This window comes from Camelina sativa, chromosome 5, assembly GCF_030686135.1.
Source record: "Camelina sativa cultivar CO46 ecotype springtype chromosome 5, ASM3068613v1".
Classification (NCBI taxonomy): domain Eukaryota; kingdom Viridiplantae; phylum Streptophyta; class Magnoliopsida; order Brassicales; family Brassicaceae; genus Camelina; species Camelina sativa.
The window spans coordinates 32974787-32988305 of NC_141884.1; the positions used below are offsets into that span (position 1 = coordinate 32974787).

At 41.8% G+C, this 13519-nt stretch overlaps 1 non-coding gene across 1 annotated transcript; it reads right to left on the reverse strand.

Moving 5' to 3' along the window:
- Positions 1-5747: 5747 nt before the first annotated feature.
- On the reverse strand, positions 5748-5854 carry LOC147944655 (small nucleolar RNA R71). Its single transcript, XR_015558651.1, has one exon. It is a non-coding gene; the product is annotated as a small nucleolar RNA R71 (small nucleolar RNA).
- Positions 5855-13519: the final 7665 nt, after the last annotated feature.

Below are 13519 nucleotides of genomic sequence, written 5' to 3' on the forward strand. Positions count from 1 at the left end.
TGACCGAGAGCGTTCGAACCCGTCTGTACCGCGAGCCGTCCGGCACTCACATCAACCTAGGTCCTGCCCAGATCTGAGCTGCAGAGATCACTGCAAACAGGATGCTCCTTGTATAGATCTCAACGTTGCAGAGGTAAAAAGTTCTGACTTAGACCTTAAAAAATTTGCTAGTCTTTTGGTGGGTAATCCTCCCGAACAGTTTTACAATGAACCCCCTATAACTCTCCTAATCGACAAGTCCGGGACTAAATTCGAGCAGATGTCAAACCAGGAACTCGCTCTTGCGCACCTCGTGGATTGAGGTGCAAAGAACTTCTCAATCTCAAACTAGGTTCCCCTTTGAATCCTAGAGCCGATACACGCCATTGCGCACCTCGTGGATTATCCTGTACGGACTTTCCCAATTAATTCTGAGCTTGCTGGCGTTCCTCTCCATGGTATTTTCATGAACCTTCCAAAGTACTAAATCCCCAACAGCTAATGGCCTTCCTCAGACTTTGGAATTATAATAACAGGCAAAGGCATTCTGATAATTTTGCATTCGAGGAAGAGCTTGATGTCGACGCTCGTCTATGACGTCCAGTGCATCACGGAGGAACTGATCATTCTCTTCTACCCGAACTTGGTTTAGGATTGTACGAAGCCATGGTAATTTGGTTTCGGCTTGGATTACCGCGTCAATTTTGTCAACTAGCGAAAACTGGGTTCGCTGTTTGATCACCGAGACGGGGTACGAATTACCCGGACTATGCCCTACAGTTCATTTGACCACCTACCCTTATATGCGTCTAATCGCTTTTCAGGTTGGACAGGTGATATCTCTCTATTTTACATTTTCTTAGGCATCTTTTTAGTCATGTTTTGCATTTTCTTAGGCATCTTGGTGTTTTTAGGTCCTTAACTTTAGATATTTGCATTTAGAAATTTTAGGGTGTTGCATTGCTGCATTGTTACTTTTAGATGAAAACTAGTCTTTGGAGCCTAAAAAGAGCAAAAAGAATAATTCACAAGTTGCAGCTACCACAAGGAAGTATCTGGTGTCATTTATGGGGTTTACCTAAGAGGATTTGAAGCATCAAGAAGGAAAAGGGAGGCAGCCGACCATTCAAAAGAGCATTCGGTCAAGTTCATGAAGAGACCCTCAAAGATCGACTCAAATGAAGCTTTACCGTTGGGATTCAGCTTCTGAGTTCTTCATCAAATTTATAGGAAAATCGAGTTAATTTTCCAATGGTGGTGATTTCAGGCCAATCGGAGGTGAAGTTCAAGAGTTATTCCTGTTTTAACGAACATATATACATCTAGATCGAAGAGTAGAACCACCCCGATCGCCTATCCGATCATGCACCCGAAGTGGAGCTTGGGTCTAGCTTCGTGTAGACCTTTAGGTACTTGCTGACGCGGCTAAGTCAACTTTTTTTTTTCTTATAAATACCCTCTCTTAACCCCATTTTTGACACACAAGCACAGAGAGCCGTTTTTACATTTTTCTTAGCATTTTTTTTTCCAATTTTAGTAGTTCTTCTGACTTGAATTCTGTTTACATTTTGCTATTGCTTCTTACTAATAAAACATTTATATCTTTTTCATCTTTTTATGTAATTTTTATTTATTTATGGATTTATGTTCTTTTCCATGAAATTCGAGTTGTGAACTAAATTTTCTAGGGATGGGATAAGCTAGTATGTATTCTTGATCGGTTAGGATGTTTTACCTTGATTGTTTTTGATGAAAATTATCTTATGAATTAGTGTTCTTAGTGCGAGTTTCAGACTGAAAGGTTAAGATTAGATTATAGGCATTTCTGCACCGATAGTTGTTCGCTGAAATGTCTAAATTAACTAATGTCAGTGATTTACTCACCTAGACTAAGAGATTAGATGAGTAAGGCGTTTATTGACAATAGTGAATTGGTTTTAATGCATGTTTATTCATGTTTCTCCAACGAGAGTTGGGTAAGGAAGTGATTAGGGTTGATTGTTTCTGCCATGAGAGTGGATTAGCAAGATTTAAAGATTCATTGTCTAGGGAATAGCTTGCTTGAGGCTTGTAAAACATTCTAGGTTAATTAGGGATACTTATGAACCAATTACCCCATCATTAGGAGCTTTTGTATTTTGATTATTTATTGTTTTTATATCAACTCGACCACCAACCCGATCTGGTAATCGATCATCAACATCGTTTGGTACTTCGAGTAGCTCTCCATTTCTATTTTCTTATTTCTATTCAATTTAGGTTGTTAGTCAAAACCCCTATTATTGCTTGCCTTGACTTGTATTGTTTTTGATTGCATTCTATCTGTTAACAACAACCATTTGGATTGATAATCCTTTTAGTACAACAGCATAGGGAATTGATACCCTGGGTAAAAATCTTAATATCAATTTGGCGTCGTTGCCATTTGGTTGTTTCTTGTTACATCTAGGATTTCAGCACTTGCTAGATCAAGTTATTTTATTATTATTATCTATTCTCAGTATTGATTATTTGCTTGTCTATTTTGGATCTTATGTGAACCTACGCGACCCCCTACCCGATCCACCACCCGAAACCCTACTTGAACCTATCTACTCGATCACCTACTCGTGTGACCATTCAGATACTTGATCGGGGTACTTGTATACACAAACCGTTTGCCAAGAGAACTGAGACATCAAAGGATAGTATCATAGTAGAACAAGAAGAAATCGGAATGGAAAACCCACAGAATTAAACTTAACCTCAAAGGAGAATGGAGATTGGTGATAGTGATACTCCCACTACTCATACTCAGGGGTATGGGATAGTGCCTCCTGAATATTGATTGTAAGAGTAGTTTGATCTCAATGGTTTGGAGCAACATATTTCATGGACTACCTACTGAATACCCCCTTGCACATCTTGATGAGTTTGACAGGCTTTGTAGCCTCACCAATATAAATGGAGTTAGTGAGGATGCCCTGAAGCTGAGACTGTTTCCTTTTTCTCTAGGAGATAAAGCCCATCAGTGGGAGAAGACTCTACCTCCTGGAAAAATCACCTCTTGGATTGATTGTAAGAAGGTCTTCCTTGCAATGTTCTTCTCTTGCCGAAGGTGTCGGTGTCGACCCGAAACTGTGAGGGTGTCAATTGACACCATGTGTATAGGATCACAAGTGGTGCGATGAGTGATGATTGATAGCAGGTGGAGGTGCCAATCGATACTGGAGGAGTTATGGTGAATCAGAGTATTCTTGGGGAAGCGTTGTCCGTGGCTGGACGGAATAAAACATTCCAGTCCACCTCTGTTGTTACTCGGTCACTAGGGATGGTTGTTTGTGCGACTCAGTAACAAGATGAGGTGGTGTTTGATGAATTTGTGGAAGTTTTTGTAAAGAGCGATTTATATGCCAATTTTCGTGTCAAAATTATGAGGTTCTGGTGATATCGTTTTCCGTAGATCTTGTGCGAGGATTGGTGTAGTGACCCGCACCAAGGGGTACAGACCAGACAGGAAAAACGCAATGAAAGGACTCGGAAAGAACTTTGAAAAATGGAGGAAGAAAAACATTAGAAAACGACCGAGTAACTTACGGAGGAAGTCAGTAAGATGCGGAATAGCCGATGGTCGAGGAACGGATGTGTACCTTTAGGCCATCACGGAACTTCGTCAATGGAAGTTGGGAGACAATGGTGAAAAGTTAAAAGGAGGATAAGGAGAGAATGACCAAGTGAAAAAATGATAAAAATGAGAAAAAGTCGCGGAATGGACCATAAAAACATAATGGCTGATAACCCTCTAATTTACATGTTTTCAGCATCCTTTTTTCCATATTTTGCATTGTTAATACCCTTACCGCATTTTTAGGTCATTAACTGTAGGATTTCGCATTTAGGCCATTTAGGGTGTTGCATTCTTGCATTTACATACTTTGGATGAAAGCAGGTGCTCTAGAGCCTAAAATGGGGAGAAACAAGGATAAATCCGAGCATGTACCCGAAGGAACTATTGAGCAGGAAGAACAGTCTGAACCCCAACCTGATCGAGGAGGATCCAAGAGCAGAAAGAACAACACTAAGACCTACCCGAGGAGTAACCCGACCTTATCCTCGTGCACCCCATCGAGTAGACCCTCGGGCAGGACTGGGAAGCTAGGTCAAAGGGGTTTCCATATATAAACCCCCTCTTCTTCCTCTCGCCCTAGCACGCCACAAACACTCAAACCAGAGAGCGAGAGCTTCTGAGAGAGATCTTGAGCGACTCAAACAATTTTCCACTTTTGTTAGGATTTATTTTACATCTTTTTGCTCTCTTTTTAGATTTCTACTTTGTACTCTTTACTTCTACTCTATCTTTTAATACAATGCAATTTTCGTTTATCTATGCTTCTATGTTTTCTGCAATGAATTCCGAGTAGTGAAGTAAAGTTTCTAGGGATGAGATAGACAATTTTGTGTTTTTGATCGGTTAGGATGTCTTAGCTTGATTGTTTATATTTTATAAATTCCTTTCTAGATTGGTGTTCTTAATGCTATCAATAAACCGAGAGGGTGAGATTAGATCTAAGGTGTTTTACAATCGAGAGGTGTAGAGGAAATGCTTGAATTAATCAATGCTAGAGATTTACTCACTTAGCCTAAGAAATTAGATGTGTAAGGAGTTTATTGACAATAATGAATCGGTTTGTATTTCCTGCTTGGTCATGTTTCTCCAACGAGAGTTGGGTAGGGAAGTGATCAAGGTTGATTGTTTCTATCACGAGAGTGTTTAACAAGATTTTAGAGATTCATTGTCTAAGAAATATTTGCTTGAGGCATGTAGGACATCCATACTGGTCAGGAACACTTAGGAGTCGATTACCTCATCCTTAGAAGCTTTCGCATTTTAATTGTTTACATATTTATTCCTTACTCGATCCCTTACCCGAACAAGAACACGATCACCTGCTTCGAGTATACCTTTGAGCTGTTCATATTCATCTTGCTTACTCGATCACTCCACCCGATCCTGTACTCGAATACTCGAATAATTCTTTGTACTACAACTGTATAGGGAACTGATACCCTGGGTGAAAATCTTGTTATCAATTTGGCACCGTTGCCATTTGGTTGAATTTAATTTGCTAAATTTAGGATTTCAGCACTTGCTAGATCAAGTTCTATTATACACTTTGGTTCGGTATTGACTTGTTTACTTTCGTGTTTGTTTGTTTTGCATTTTAAGTACAACCCGAGCACCCACCCGACCCATCACTCGATCACCTGGATCGGGTTGACCTTCGTGTACCCACTCGGTTACCTGCTTGTGCATGCAAACACGATCCAATGGTAGCCAACACTTGAGACCTTTCATCGACAACATCGACAGACCAAGGTTACTCCAACAACAACAAGTTCAGCAACAACAACCAACAACAATTGAGGGGACAATGAACAATAACAATGGTCCACCAGCTCCTCAAGAGAGGACCAACATAGGAGCAGGAGATGCTCCATCTACTCACACTCAAAGACATGGCATTGTGCCACCTGCTGTTTAGAAAAACAACTTTCATGGATTGCCAATGGAGGACCCATTGGACCATCTGGATGAGTTTGATAGGCTCTGTAGCCTAACCAAGATAAATGAAGTTAGTGAGGATGAATTCAAACTCTGGCTTTTCCCATTCTCTTTGGGAGACAAAGCACACATCTGGGAGAAATCACTCTCCAAGTAGTCCATCACCACTTGGGAAGCGTGCAAGAAAGCGTTTCTAGCCAAATTCTTCTCCAACTCCAGAACCGCAAGACTGCGAAATGATATTTCCAGCTTTGTTCAGAAGAACAATGAGACGTTTAGTGAAGCTTGGGAACGTTTCAAGGGATACACAACCATATGCCCTCATCATTGCTTCAACAATGCTTCATTGCTAAGTACACTATACAGAGAAGTGGTCCCTAAGATACGGATTTTGCTGGACACCGCAAGCAATGGTAACTTCCTCAACAAGGATGTTGATGAAGGTTGGGACCTAGTGGAGAACTTGGCTCAATCTGACGTGTATTACAATGAAGAATATAATCGCACAGTGCGATCTACTTGAGAGGAAGATGCCAAGTACAAGAGGGACATGAAAGCCCTCAAATGACAAGCTCGATAAGCTCCTCAACCAGCAGCAACATGTTAATGCAATCTCAGAGGAAGAGCAGTTTTTACAACAAGATGGGGAGAATGTTCAGCTAGAGGATGTGAACTACATCAACAACCAAGGAGGTTACAACAAAGGGTACAACAACTACAAGCCGAATCCGAATATGTCATACCGTAACCCGAATGTTGCCAATCCTCAAGACCAAATCTACCCATCAGCAGTTCAAGGGAACCAGGTCCAGCAAAAGTATTTTGTCCAATACACTCCAGGCTATGCTCCTAAGCAGCAGTATTCTGCTAACTACCACCAACCCATTGCACCACCTGGATCCAACAACAACAAGGCCCGCAGAACTAATCCCACGAAGCTGACCTATGCGGCCTAATTCAGTAGATGATTCAAAATCAGGCATCGACTGCTATGGACAACGCAAAACAGTTTGCGGAGATGAGCAACAAGATCGATTATGGATACAATGACTTGACTGCCAAGTATGATTCCCTCAACACTAAGCTGAGGTACCTAGAGGGCCACCACAACAACCAACCACCTCCAAAGATCAACCAGCTTCCAGGTAAAGCTGTTCAGAACCCAAAGGATTATGCCACTGCCCAAGCCATTTATCTTGATGATGATTTTGAGGACTACCTCACTGAGGACAGTGGTATTCAAGATGGGGAGGATATGGATCATTATGGGATAAATGGGTCCCAGTACTACATATCCGAGTATGAACCCGAGCCTTCACCCGAGGAGACTGATCGAGTTGATGATCAAGCACTGGTTCGAGAATCACAAATCGAAGAACCACCCGAGGCAGAACCCGATGATTCACCCGATGATGGTGATCGGATGATACATCGAGTAGATGTTCAGATGACAGATCAACCTCAACTGCCTGTAGCAGCAGAAGGGGAACTAGAGGAAAGGTTCAATGCTGCTCTTGAAATCCAATTGGAGGCGCTTGCAGAGCGTATGGCCAAGCGAAAAGCTCCACCTCCTAAGCTCTTGCCACCACACGAACTTCAAGAGGAAATCACCAAGGAGGCAGCTCGGCTGGAGATTGAGGTTAAGGAAGCTGTCAAGGAAATTGGGAATGCAATATTGAGGAGTGGAGTGTGCTTAGATCCTGAGCTGCAAATCGAGGAGAAATTGGAGGATCTCTGCTCTTTTACTCTGCTGTATTCAATAGGTCTAAGGATTTTCAACATTTGCTTGTGCGATCTTGGAGCTTCAGTCAACATCATGCCACTGTCAGTTTCCAACAAGATGGGTTTCAACAGTTTTAAACCGAGTAGTCTGTATTTGGTTCTAGCTTATAGAACAATCAGACTTCCGATTGGTATCCTGGAAAATTTGCCTCTCAGGATTGGAAGAGTGGAAGTTCCTACTGATTTTATGATCCTTGATATGGATAAGGAGCTGGATGATCCACTGATCCTAGGGAGACCATTCTTGGCAACAGTAGGAGCAGTAATTGACGTGAAACAAGGCAAGATCAGAATTGAGCATGGGGAGCATTTCAAGATGGAGTTTGGCGTCAAGAAAGGAAATAAAAGGCCAACTATTGATGGTCAAGTCTTTTCCACCAAGACAAAGCAAAGAAGAGTCAAGTATCTTAAAGAAGTCAACACTACCTTTGCTGTGGAACCAGGACAAGACCAGTGAGATTGGTTGAGCAAGTCTGTTCCAGTGGAGAGGATTCCAGAACCTCTCCCTCCTAAAACCTATGCTTAAAGAGCATGAAGAGTCAAACTTAGTGACTTAAAACAAGCTCACTTGGGAAGAAGTCCCAAAGGTATCCTTTATTTTATTTTAATTTTTATTTATTTATTTTTTCTTATTTTCTATTTTTTTGCATTTTTACATTTATAAAAAAAAAAGTGAAAAAGAAATTTTGGAGAACCCGAGGCTCTACCCGAAACCGTACTCGACGCGCCTGATCGTGTTCCTACTCGAGTGGCAAGTGGAGTCCGAATTCCACAAACCCTAGCCCACTCTCGGAGAAGCCCAAGAAGACAACCCTCTCTATTTAAGGAGCCTAACCCTCACAACTCCATAAGTTCTCTCTAAACTCTAAAGCTCTTTGTCTTCTTATCTCTTCTCTCTCAAACTCGAGTGTTCTAAGATTTTCGGGAACTAACCCTATTGATCTTGAGTTTAGCTTTTCTTTCTTTTTAAGGATTTTACCAATGGCACCAAAGATTAAAACCTACCAAAAGAAGGGGATCAGATCAACTTCCACCGCTGCTAGAACCGGAAGTGATGCCGTCAAACCACGCGAATCCCAAGGAAGAGGAGACGTTCCGCATTCCCAACTGTTGGCTGGACGTTTCGCTTCTCCAACCCGATCTGTCACCCGTTCCAGTGCTCGAGCAACCGATTGTGTAGACCTCCGAGTTCGCTCACCAAGCCTGGTGGCGAGTGCTGTTCACCAATCTCCTCGACGTAGGGACCTATCTACGTCCGAGAGAGCTGTTACTGATCCTATGGAGGTCGATTCTGATGCCGGTGGAGGAGAACCAGAGGAGATCCAAACCTCGCGATTAAGGAGCAGAGCTGCGGTTGCAAGAGGGAAGAGACCAGCCTCTGAAAGGGCTGAGAAGGTAGCCGAGAGAGCAGCTGAGGAAAAGGATCGAGACACAAAGGAGGAGAGCCGTGACCGAGAGGAGGAGCAGAGAGAACGCACATGCTAGGCTTTGCTGAGGCTGAAGCAGAAAGAGGTGGAGACTCCGGCCAAGCTCTTCAAGGTTTTCCGCAAGATGAACTTTATTGGTACCCGCTACCCTCACCGAGAAACAATGAAGCAGTTGGGCATCGCTAGAGATGTCGAGTTCGTGTTCGACATGTGCCACCTGGGCCAGATGATGCGAGCCAACCTCGAAGCTTATGAGGAGGAGACGGTTCACTTTCTCTCCATGCTGCGGTTACATTATTTTGAAGACCACTCGACCCTACTACCTGATGGGAGGATCGGGTTAATCACATTGTCTGTGTGAAACTAGGAATACCGGCTTACTGTCAAGGAGATGGAGAAGTTGTATGTTTTCAAGGCTGGGAGTGGAGAAGGCATGGAGGTGAGGAAGGAGGAGATGAAGTCCCTATGGCTGACAATAGGCGACAAGCTTCCTTACAAGTCTACAAGCTCCAAATCAGCTCAAATAAGGAGCCCCATTTTGAGGTACTTTCACAAGTCTCTAGCTTGCACCTTGTTCGCTAGAAAGGAGACTGGGAATGTGAATGACCATGAGCTCCAACTGCTATACATTGCCTTGTATGGAGTGTTAGACAATGCTAGGGATGGTACACCGCTAGTTGGAGATGCTGCGGACACTAGTATGGTCTTTGTGCTGCTCGATCAATTCCTTTACCTCAAGTCATGGGCAATGAAAACTGAGAGAAGAGAGGGTGCTGGAGAGATCTCCATAGGAGGACTGGATACATTAATTTTGGTGGCTTGCGATGTGCCTTTGAAGGGAGTGGTACATGACCCGAGATGGCTGGACGTCGAGTACCTGACACTGGCGAGATTCTTGGCCTATGAGAGGCCCAATGACATGTTTCTCTTCAAGTTTTTCCATCCAGCTGCCGGAGCCGCCCAAATGATCTTACCCAACGTCGTGTGCACCAAAATCCGGCTAGGAGACAACATAGACTTCACACCACCTTTGGAGGAGCTGTACAACCCGGAGGAGGAATCCGAGGCAGAAGAGAGAGAGCCGATTGGGCAAGGACAGGGAGACAACTCGGACGATTACGATTTTAAGGAGTATGTTTGCTCTCAAAAGCAACCAGTTGGAGTGAAGGAAGCTCACAAGAGGATCGGATGGCTGAAGAGGATGAACAAGTTCCTAGCTAGGAAAGTGAAGGACCTTACCGGATCACTGAAGGTAATGGGAGGTCAGATAAAGGAGCTGCAAGACAAGGCAACATGTGCTTCAGCTCCCACCTCGGCATATGCACCAACATGGATGGGGAGGAGCGGACCACTAGGAGGAATTCGAGGACTGACACCTCCAGAGCCTCACAGAGCATCGTCTTATGAGCCCCAACCAGAGGAGGATGTCACCAGACCCGATATATCGCGGAGAAGCCACTCAGATGCCTATCGAACGCCTAACCCAATGGGGTACACGATTCCTTATCCGATGCACCCATCGAGCACACATTCGGGTGAGCACTCGGGTCCTTTTCCTCGGACGTATCAAATGCATTATTCGATGTCGTATTTGATGCACCCTGCGAGTGGCTATACGGGTGATCACTCCGGAGCTCTCCCGCCATACCCGTCATACTACCCGATTCCTTACCCGATGAGCTACGCGATGCCGTACCCGATCAACCCCTCGGATGCTGGTCCGAGCAAGTCGTCCATGCACATAACCGAGCTCTCTAGTGAGCGAATCCCGACACATGCTGAAGCCGGTGACAACCCTGGCTACACGTTGGCGAGTATGGACGCTGCTACAACCTCCTTCTTCACCAACCCAAGAGGTACCACATTCATCCAACCTTTGTAAATAACATTGCATTTAGTTTTATTTCATTTTGTGTGATTCTTGGATTTTTTTTTCAGACTTTTATTTACACAGAGACTGTGTAATTTAAGTTTGGGGGAGGGTCCTAGAATGTATATAACATTGTGTTTTATTTTCTTATTTCAAAATTTTGCATGCTAGTTTTATTCATTTGAGTCTGCATTTATGTGCATTGAAAAAACCCAAAAACAAATTTGAAAAATTTAAAAAAAATAAAGAAAAGAGTGTTCATGTAGTTGCATTTACATATTAGGATTGAGTCTAGTTTGCTTCACATAGGATTGTTGTATATGCATTTTAGGGGAAAATGATTAAAACCACCTTGTTTAAAGTCAAACCTTAGGATTGAAGTTATAGCCCTTAATCACAGTTCATTGTTGCTAGATCAATCTTTGGAAAAAATGAAAAATCTATGTTTAGAACCTTGTATCTTTCGAATGTGTCCTCCACTTGCTTGAACATTGCATCATCTCTATATTATTGGACTTAACCTGAACTTAAATTGTCTTGCTTATGAAATTTGAATGCTTGCTCATGGTAACTCTAAACTCGGCTTAACACTCTATTTTTGCCAATCTTTTCGTTTAACCCCATTTGTTTTTCCCTACCCTTGAACCCAAACCTTTCTTTCAAACCTTGTTGTGAATTGTTGAGTGAGGCATTTTCATTGTGCTATAGGTTGTGAAAACTTGAGAGTATTGAGAACGACAAAGAACTGGCTCTTGATTTAGCTAAGTTAGAATCATTTAGACTAGCTAATAGAATCGTTCTTGAAAGATAGGTGGTTAGCATGTTTATTTTGGGTTGGGTTGAGAAATAAAAAAAAAAAAAAAAAAAAAAAAAAGGAAGTCCCTAAGGTTAGAATCAAGTAGCTCTAAGTCTCTTAGTTAAAAAAAAAATGGTCTTGCTATAGTCTCCTAGAAAGAAAGAAAGAAAGAAAAAAATATATTTATATATATACATATTAGGAGTTTAGCAAAGAAAGAAAAAGAGAAAAAAAAATAGAGCTAGATGTTTAAAGTTTAGACTTTAGAGATTATAAAAAAAAAAAAAAGTTAAAATCAAGGTTGTGGGTAGTTTTATTCTAGGGAGTTTGATTAAAAAAGAGATGAATGAGAAAATGGTAGATTATCAAGAGTTAAGCTTTGTATGCCCAAATTGTTCTCAATCTTAGATAGTTTTCACAACTGTTTAGCATTCCTTCTTTTGAGAGAAAACCACCCAAAGAATTTGTTTGAAACCACCTTACTAAAAAGCATTATCCTTGAAACCGATTGAGCTTGATTCGCCCTCCATCTGCAAGAATTCACCAATCACTTAAATGAATGTGAAAGGGATGTTCTTTGAAATTGCAAGTCTTTACTTTTAGTTGGAAGTTGAACTAGATCGATGCATGGTAATAAGCATAGAAAAATATTTGTAAGTATGTTGATTGATTTTAGCACCATTAAACTATCTTTAAGGACTATAGCTTGAATCATTCGCTTAGTACAAATAGGTTATGAGTCCCCATTTTTTTTAACTCATCCTCCTACTTCCTTGCTAGAGGACTAGCAAGATTTAAGTTTGGGGATCTGATAACTCTCTAATTTACATGTTTTAAGCATCCTTTTTTGTCCATATTTTGCATTGTTTATATCCTTACCTTAGCATATTTAGGTCATAACTGTAGGATTTCACATTTAGGCCATTTAGGGTGTTGCATTATTACATTTGCATACTTTGGATGAAAACAGGTGCTTTAGAGCCTAAAATGGGGAGAAACAAGGACAAATCCGAGCATGTACCAAAGGAGCTATCGAGCAGGAAGAACAGTCAGAACCCCAACCCGATCGAGGAGGATCCAAGAGCAGGAAGAACAACCCGAAAACCTTCCCGAGGAGTAACCCGACCTCATCCTCGTGCACCCCATCGAGTAGACCCTTGGGCAGGACTGGGAAGCTAGGTCAAATGGGTTTCCATATATAAAACCCCCTATTCTTCCTCTCGCCCTAGCACGCTGCATACACTCAAACCAGAGAGCGAGAGTTTCTGAGAGAGATCTTGAGCGACTCAAACACTTTTCCACTTTTGTTAGGATTTATTTTACATCTTTTTGCTATCTTTTTAGATTTCTACTTTGTACGCTTTACTTCTACTATATCTTTTAATACAATGCAATTTTCGTTTATCTATGCTTCTATGTTTTCTGCAATGAATTCCGAGCAGCGAAGTAAAGTTTCTAGGGATGGGACTGACGATTTTGTGTTCTTGATCGGTTAGGATGTCTTAGCTTGATTGTTTATATTTTATAAATTTCTTTCTAGATTAGTGTTCTTAATGCTATCAATAAACCGAGAAGGTGAGATTAGATCTAAGGTGTTTTACCATCGAGAGGTGTAGATGAAATGCTTGAATCAATCAATGCTAAAGATTTACTCACTTAGCCTAAGAGATTAGATGTGTAAGGAGTTTATTGACGATAATGAATCGGTTTGTATTGCCTGCTTGGTCATGTTTCTCTAACGAGAGTTGGGTAGGGAAGTGATCAAGGTTGATTGTTTCTATCACGAGAATGTTTAACAAGATTTTAGAGATTCATTGTCTAAGAAATATTTGCTTGAGGCATGTAGGACATCCATACTGGTCAGGAACACTTAGGAGTCGATTACCCCATCCTTAGAAGCTTTTGCATTTTAATTGTTTACATTTTTATTCCTTACTCGATCCCTTACCCGAACAGGTACACGATCACCTGCTTTGAATATACCTTCGAGCTATTCATATTCAACTTTCTTACTCGATCACCCCACCCGATCCTGTACTCGAATGCTTGCATCGAGTGCTTAGGTCGTGTGGTTTCTTGTTTATATTCTTTTCTTTTATTGTTTTAGGATTGTTAGACAAAAC